Source organism: Scylla paramamosain, chromosome 10, assembly GCF_035594125.1.
Source record: "Scylla paramamosain isolate STU-SP2022 chromosome 10, ASM3559412v1, whole genome shotgun sequence".
Taxonomy (NCBI): Eukaryota; Metazoa; Arthropoda; class Malacostraca; order Decapoda; family Portunidae; genus Scylla; species Scylla paramamosain.
Genome location: NC_087160.1, coordinates 1,262,501 through 1,271,577, shown reverse-complemented (window position 1 = coordinate 1,271,577; position 9,077 = coordinate 1,262,501).

Below are 9,077 nucleotides of genomic sequence, written 5' to 3'. Positions count from 1 at the left end.
TATATATATATATATATATATATATATAGTATATATATATATATATATATATATATATATATATATATATATATATATATTATATATATATATATATATATATATATATATATATATATATAATATATATATATATATATATATATATAGATATATATATATATATATATATATATATATATATATATTATATATATATAATATATATATATATATATATATATATATATATATATATATATATATATATATATATATATATATACATATATATATATATATATATATATATATATATATATATATATATATATATATATATATATATATATATATATATATATATATATATATATATATATATATATATATATATATATATATATATGTGTGTGTGTGTGTGTGTGTGATTTCGTGGGGTCTTTTCCTTAACATTACTTTCAGTGGACAGACTAAATTGTCTGTTCTTACTTGTACTGTCATATTATCGGTGCTTTCTCGTACCCGCTTTAAGTAATCCACAACTTGTTAGTAATTAATGTTAGTTTTACTTGCATTTACACTAACATTTCTCTATTGTGACCTATGTCTATGTATGAATGTACCTCTCTCTCTCTCTCTCTCTCTCTCTCTCTCTCTCTCTCTCTCTCTCTCTAACGATAATGAGTTTCCAGCCTTCGTGTTCCTGCAGGAGGCGGAGGGCGCGTGTGGGGGGGGGCGGCGCGGCGGAGCAGGGGAGCAGGGGACACGGGAGGCCGTGCGTTCCCTTCTGCGATACACGTCAGCGGCACTCAATCAGGTGGAGAGGGTTAGTGAGGAGTGGCGCACACCTCGCCCTCCGGGAATATGGAAAAAAAAAAGAAAAAAAAGAAAAGTTTCCAAAGAGGTTTCTGCGCATGCTTGTCCAATTATGAAAATAAAAAAAATGTATGTAAATATGATGGAGTTCTGTGTGAGTGTATTTTCTCACCTTGATATTTCAGCAAAGGGAGAGAATAAGGGAGTAATTCGAAGTTTCCAGAGGCAGCTGTTTTATTTTGGCTCTGTACAATATGATAAGATAAAGTAAAAACTGTGTCATTAGCAATCAAAGGGCTAATGGATATAAATGCAGGAGGGAACAGACTCAGAGGAACTGATACACTGAGACGCCTGAAACGTAGGTGGAAAATTCTGAAAACGTGAAGTAGGTACAGGAGGATGATTTTGTTTGCTTGTAAGGGAGGAGGGAAAGACGAGTGAATAGTGGGAAGAGAGCCGAAGTGAAATGCAGTGGGACATGAGAGTCGGCGGGCAAACATAGTTGTGTAATATAAGGAATGATATTTCACGACTGTGGCATCACGTAGGAGAATCTAACCAGAGCACCTTGGAGGCAGTTCAGTCTGGTGAAATGTGTTGGTATCCTTCCCAGATGGCTAGAGAATATATCCATGCATTTAGTTTTCTGTCAACCTGAAGACCGATTTATTTAAGTGGGAAGACGGATAATCTAATGATGGAGAGAAAGACTTTGTGACTCGCTTGGCTGAGAACAGGGCAGCGACACACACACATGCACACACATTTTACATTACGCTTCTGTCTGTCTCCATCTCTCCTGCCTATAGCAACAGAAGCAACAACAGGAGTAAGAACAACAATAACAACAACAACCGAATAAATAAATGTAATCTTCAAATTTAAACTCGTTACAAAAAAGAAAAAAAAAAGAAAAATTCAAGATCAACAATACAGCATCCAATATCTTTTTAATTCATCAAGTATCGGGGAATGGAAACGAGAGCACCCACAAACAACAACAACAACAACAACAACAACACACACACACACACACACACACACACACACACACACACACACACACACACACATTCACATATGCAACGTAGGTGACACAGCTTTTAGATTGATGACTGAAGGCGGCAACGACAGAATGACATTACTTCTGCAGGAGAGACACACGTGGGCAGGGCGGCTTAGGACGACTCTGGTGTGTGTGTGTGTGTGTGAGTGGGTGGTGTGGTGTGGTGTGGTGTGTGTTTGCGTGAGCGGCATGTAATAGGGCTGTGTGGTGCACGGTGATGGCGCAGCTGGAGTGAAGAGGGAAGGTGTGGTAGAGAGAGAGAGAAGGAAGGACGTGAGGGTGGGCAGGGTGAGAGGGAATCGCCTGACACGGTTTAGTTGATAACAATTTACTTATTTCCCTCGGTGCTCCACACTAGGAAGGAATGCAACGCGAGAACAACAACAACGGTAGCAACGATGACAGCAACAATATCATCACCATCAACAATAGCAACAATAACAGCAATATCACCACTACCACCCAACAACACCAGGCAGTAACATCTATAATACCACCACCACCACAACCCACAACAACAACAACAATAAAAAAAAAAAATGCCACTACCACTACCACCACCACCAACAACAACAACAACAACAATGATAATAATAATAATAATAATAATAATAATAACAATAATAATAATAATAATAATAATAACAATAATAATAAACGTCAACGGTATATAAAGCAATTAAGTCGCATCTGTCCGTCTAGCAGCATTTCATTCATCAAGTCTCTGATTATGAGCTTCGTAGAAATGCTTATACAAGAAGGTATTCTGTAAATAGTCGCGGTGACAGTGTTTTCCTTCACGCTTATTTCAAATCATCTTTAAGAGCTATCCTCTCTCTCTCTCTCTCTCTCTCTCTCTCTCTCTCTCTCTCTCTCTCTCTCTCTCTCTCTCTCTCTCTCTCTCTCTCTTCTCTCTCTCTCTCTCTCTTTCCTTTATATTATCAATTAATATATTTACATTTGGACAGCGTCGACCATCAAAGCAAAGCAAGCGATCTATTTACAAGTGAATAGACTCTCTGATAATATGTTTCTCATGTTTGTAAATGGCTTCCACTTTCCTCCTTCCTCCTCCTCCTCCTCCCTCCCTACTCCTACTCCTCCTTCCTCCTCCTCCTCCTCCTCCTCCTCCTCCTCCTCCTCCTCCTCCTCCTCCTCCTCCTCCTCCTCCTCCTCACCGCAGCGATATTTAAAGAACGTGTTTATCGTAGTTCTCATTATACCCAAATGAACTCCCCATGAAGTACCCACAAAGCGCCTCTTGTTTGCTCTTTCTTTAGTGTGTGTGTGTGTGTGTGTGTGTGTGTGTGTGTGTGTGTGTGTGTGTACTGTATGGTACCGTCTTTTCTTTTGTTCTACTAATTTCGTACGTGATGTTAAACTTGCTTATTTTCGTCAGTGACTCTTCTCCATGTGATGACTCCTAGAATGTCAATAATAACGTGAATGGTTCAAACTCTTGCGTCCTTTTCTTGTCATCCTGCCTCCCCTCATGGTCCAGGCTATCTTACTGCCTTCTTTATTATGTCTTTTTTTTTTTTTTTTATCCCTCACATCCCTCCAGTGTTCCTCTTCTTCCTCCAGTATTCTCCCCGATTCATTCTCCCTCATCATATTACTTTTTTATGGGCTCTTAATGTCCAGCTTACGTTCTCTAAAATTCCTCACGTGTCCTCGCCCTTCTTCATCTCACATCCCTCGTCGTGTGTTTCTCCTTTTCCTGTCTCCTTATGCTCTCATGGTTTTCTCGTGCCCAGCTTATCTTCGAGTAGCGGCCGGAGAGTCAAAATGAATTATATGTGGGTTATGTGGTTGTGACTTGACTGGTATGAGCCTTAGTGAAGAGCCACCGAAGTTTGTTATTTCAGTGCCAGTGTCACTACCACTACCTTCAGTGTTATAATTGTACAGTCATGATCAATTGCCGTGTGTTCTTGCGCATTTCATTTTATTCACTTTTCCTGCGCCTGAGTCTTTTGATCAATCTTGACCCTTTCATGGCTGGAACTTTTTTTTGGAAATAGGTAGGTATATATTCCATACATGGACTGCCACGTGTAGGCCTAACGGCATCTTGCAGCTTCCCTTATTGTCGTGTTCTTATGTTCTTATGTTTATGTATGTATACATGTATGTATTTATGTATGTATATATGTATGTATGTATGTATGTATGTATGTATGTAGCTATTATGTTTGTGCATAGATACAGAGGTGGATAAGAATGATTCATCTGTGTCTTTGTCTTTGTCTCCCTATCTGTTCGTCTCCTCCTCCTCCTTTTCCTCCTCCTCCCACACAAAAGGAAATCCGTATCTCTCTCTCTCTCTCTCTCTCTCTCTCTCTCTCTCTCTCTCTCTCTCTCTCTCTCTCTCTCTCTCTCTCTCTCTCTCTCTCTCTCTCTCTCTCTCTTGCGATATATTCTCTTCACTTCTGTTTTTTAGTAATTTATTTTATTTATTTGTTTAACCTTGATTTTACTCAGTATCAATAGATATCATTACAAATCAAGACATCTCCTCAGTAGCTTTGCCTTTTGCCCCTCAATTCTTTCCGCCAACGACGCTATACGAGTCTGTAGTTGCGGTGCATTAAAGAAATCAGCCAGTCAGTCAATCAGTTAACCAGTCAGTCATTTATTTACAAGCAAACAATATAACAATCGGTCGGTTAATGATTTTCGAAGACAACTTTCTGTCTCTCCTCTACCGTTGATGTTGGTATTGTTCTGCTTCGTTGTGTTCACCTTTCATTCATTCATTCATTCACTCATTTATTCGTTTATTCATTAATTTATTCATCTGTCTATTAATTCGTCCACCTATCTGTTCATTTACTCATCTGTCCAGCCATCCATCCAATCATTCATTCATCTATCCATTCATTCATCCATCCACTTATTTATTTATTTATTCATTCACTTATTCATCTGGCCATTTTATTAATCTATCTATATATTCATTCATCTATCCATCCATCCATACATCCATTCATCCCTTAATCGATTTATCCATTCATTCATTCATTCATTCATCCATTCATTCATTCATTCATCTATTTATTCATTCATCCATTCATTCATTCATCCATTTATTCATTCATCCATTCTTTCATTCATTCATCCATTCATTCATTTATTCATTCATTCATTCTTCCATTCATCCACCCATCCATTCATTCATTCATTTTGCGGTCCGCTGTTCCTTTTTTTTTCTTTTTTTTTCAGAATCCACAATGTTTGGAGAGAGAGAGAAAAAAAATATAACGCATAAATTCTAAACCACCTGTACGTACGTAATTAGTTTGGTTCATTTCATTCTCCCATGCAACTTTACACCTTTGCATCCCGACAAACACCCGCATGGACAATTGAATGTTAACGTCAGGTAATCTAACAAAAGAAAAACCTTTGTGTAACTTAACTGTAAAATTCTTTTGTGTACACATTTGTCCATCCGATATATCCATGCCTCACACACGCTCTCTCTCTCTCTCTCTCTCTCTCTCTCTCTCTCTCTCTCTCTCTCTCTCTCTCTCTCTCTCTCTCTCTCTCTCATCTTACTTTGTCCTCACAGTAATAATAATATAAAAAAAATAAGGAAAGCCGCAATAAGCCATCAGGCCTACACGTGGCGTTCCCTTTATAAAAAAATATATATACACATTTTCACCTACCATTGTAATCCATAATTTCGTGTAATATTTTTTTAAAGTTCCCTAATACCTTCGTACTAACAACCTGATTACTGAGTACTCCATTTATCCGTCACTGAATTCTGAGAACCAATGTCTTCCTATCTCTTTTAAATCTAACTTTTATCAAGCTGTAATCCGTTACTTTGTGTCCTATCCTGTTTAATGACCGTAGTGATTTTGCTTATGTCACCTGTGTTATACCCTAAGGTTTCCAAGTCACTGAGGTTCCGAGTACTTATTCTAAAACGCTTGGGACTCTTAGAAGGACTATTTGGCAAGGCTACATAAATCACCAGTTGAGTTCTCCTTAGGGTGTTACATCTCACCGACCCTGCTAATCGTTCAAGGACCACGGAACACCCTTCAAAACCCCTTAAATACTAGTAGAGTATATTACATGCTAATCGAGAGAAGACACCTAAATGTTTGTAAATTTGGTCCCTTTTCTGTAGCTCAAGATTGCAGTAGTGCCTTGTTACATGACCGGAGATGATCTGTACTCCAGCGTCATTTGGCTGTACATCACTCCTTGTTGCTTCCTTCCTGCAGCCTAATATGGGGACTAGATATTCCAGTGTGTTGTCAGTGTTTGTCAGTGCCGTCCCTAGTGAAAGGAGACGCCGCGTACCCTTATCACCGGCTCACATTGGGAAATAAACCATTGTCCCCGATGCGTGTGTGCACTGCTTGTCTTCTAATTCCTTCACTCCCAGAGACTTCCCACACACACACCGCGCGGACCTTCAAGGCACAGCAGAGAAGGGGAATATCATCGGTGTGGGAGGGATGTTAAGTTATCGGAACAGGAGAAAACGAAGAACTGATTATGTTGTTTCGCATCATTAGTAAAATCAGTATTATTAAAATCCCGGTTCGTTTCCGTGAAGGCACGCTTATAACCTCCATTTTTAATAGCATGAGTTGACAGCGAAATGATACAGTAAATGTCATTCAGGGAAGAGTAGCACTTGTACCGTGGCTCCCTTCATCATATCCAAAGCCACATTAGGGTGTTTGTTGGAAGGGTGAGTGGGCGGCTTTCCTAGAACTGGTAACAATCGAAAGGTCGTGCTCTTCAATTAACTTCATCAACGGGACTTGTCGGGAATTAATATCATTGCCCCAAGGGATGGAAGTTGCCGGGGAGACTCACAGATTAGTCTTGTAATATTTGATAAGACGTATAATCCCATAAGGGAGGTGAGGACACACTGCTGGCACCAATTGTGACTTGAGGCGCACTTTAGTGATGTGTGGAGGCTGACAACGGAAAGATAAATTGGTGATGTTAAGAGTGATGGCAAGGTTTTCCCAAATGAAGACAAACATGCATGAGGTAGTGTTGGTAAACGATAAGTGATACATATTTATTGGCACTTAATTCTGGAATATCCCGCTGTAGTAGGGACTGATATTCGTATTCGTTACAGTAAAAGAAGAAAAAAATTCAGAAGGCAAATCTGGATCACAGCGCCCAACAGATGTTATCTTAAGGAACGGTTAGATTTTAAGTTTTCCTTTGATTGGAATCTGCAAAGGATGAGCGGTACTTGATTAATTAAGTGTCCCTACGACTACGCATCATTGCCTCAGAAGAAATGGGAACAGGAACTATAACAACATGTACTTCATTCCTACGCTTAATAATAGTTAGTCAGCGATATGAACATTTAGCCACGTCTCTGGAAAGGCTCCTGTCTCAGCGCTCTCCGACAAGACCAATGATTCTCATAAAACTAGACGCTGGTGAAATCAAAGGATAATATCGAACTAACATTGATAAGAGTTTTCATCCGAGGGCTTAGTTAGTTTAAGGTAGGTTAAGTTAGGTTGGGTGATGATGGTTAGGTCTAGATTCATCCAGTGCATTAATTTTCACTGCAGACTCTTTCATTATGTAGATCACAATTTGACAAAGCTTCATATTTTGCCGAAAAATAAATGTTTAGTGTTTCGAAGGTAATAACATAAATATAACTAAGTACTTCAGTAATCTATAAATCAAGTAATACGTACACCAAGTAGTGATGTCACAGAGTCTAGTAAATTTCATATCTACAAACTGAATAGAAAATAACACATAGACTCATTAACTGCTTCATATTACGAGCTCAGAGAAGACCAAGAGGAGCCGCAGATCTGACAGTGTTAGTCGTGTTACACTGTAGGTCTTGTGAAACATTACTTCTGACTCTTCCTTCTGATATGGGAAGCCTTTTAACCTCTGACATATGACTGAAATTGAGATGGATCATATTTCCTTTAGCATAGATCACTACGTCCCTTCCAGACAATGAGATGGATGGAGTGTAATGGAGGAAAGTGAAACATTTAGACATACACCATTTTTGTTCATCAGCCGCCATGTAATTTTCAGCCAAAAGTGTGTGAGTGAAAATTGAGAGAGAGAGAGAGAGAGAGAGAGAGAGAGAGAGAGAGAGAGAGAGAGAGAGAGAGAGAGAGAGAGAGAGAGAGATTCTTTAAGATTTAACTTGCACACACACACAAATATCTAATCAAGACCACCATTTTTTTTTTCCTTTTTATCGTCCCTTTCGAATTACCGGAAATGGAGGATAAAAAGAAAGTAGGGGAAAAAAAAAGAGGGAGTGAAAAAGAGACACGGGGGGGAAAAAAATACCACACACAGTCGAACGTAAATGGAGCAATTGGAACCTGGACGCGGAATGCAGCCACGCCGTCTACCTCCAACCAATAAAAGTACAGCAGAGAGAGAGAGAGAGAGAGAGAGAGAGAGAGAGAGAGAGAGAGAGAGAGAGAGAGAGAGAGAGAGAGAAAAAAAGTTCAGGTCCACCCCATGCAAATTTCTCGACACACACACACACACACACACACACACACACACACACACACACACACACACAATAGTAGCCAGAATGAATACGTTCCATTACAACAGGTCATAATCGTTACGGGAATGAGATACTGTCGTGGAGGTGAATCGACCCGCTAATGACACTAATAAAGCAATACATCTACATCAACCTTCTTTCTACCTGCTTATCTATCTACCTATCTATCTATCCGTCTGCCTGCCTGTTTGCTTCCTACCTTCCTCCCTGCTTGTTTACCTGCCTCCCTGCCAGCCTGTCTACTTACTTCCTTGTCTACCCGCCTCCCTGCCTCCTGTCTACCTGCTTGTCTACCTGTCTGTCTGTGGTTCCTTGTCTATCTGCCTCCTGTCTGCCTGTCTGCTATGTCACGCCACACATGCTCCAGGAAGCCAGACTATGGAAGTTTTTTTGTTGTTTATATATTTCCTGGATAATGTTCGTGTACTGTATTGGTTTGAGTTGTTTTTTTTGGGGGGGTTTATTGTATTTTTGAAATGTGAGTGTTGCTTTTTCTATTAGTGTTTTTCTTTTCTTTTCTTTTTTCTTCCTTTTTGTGTGTTTGTGTTCTGGTGGTTTTGTTTTATTGCGTTTTTTTTTTTTCGTTTTCATGTCTGTTTTTATTTATTTTTGATCTTTTTTTTATTATTACTTTGTGACTGT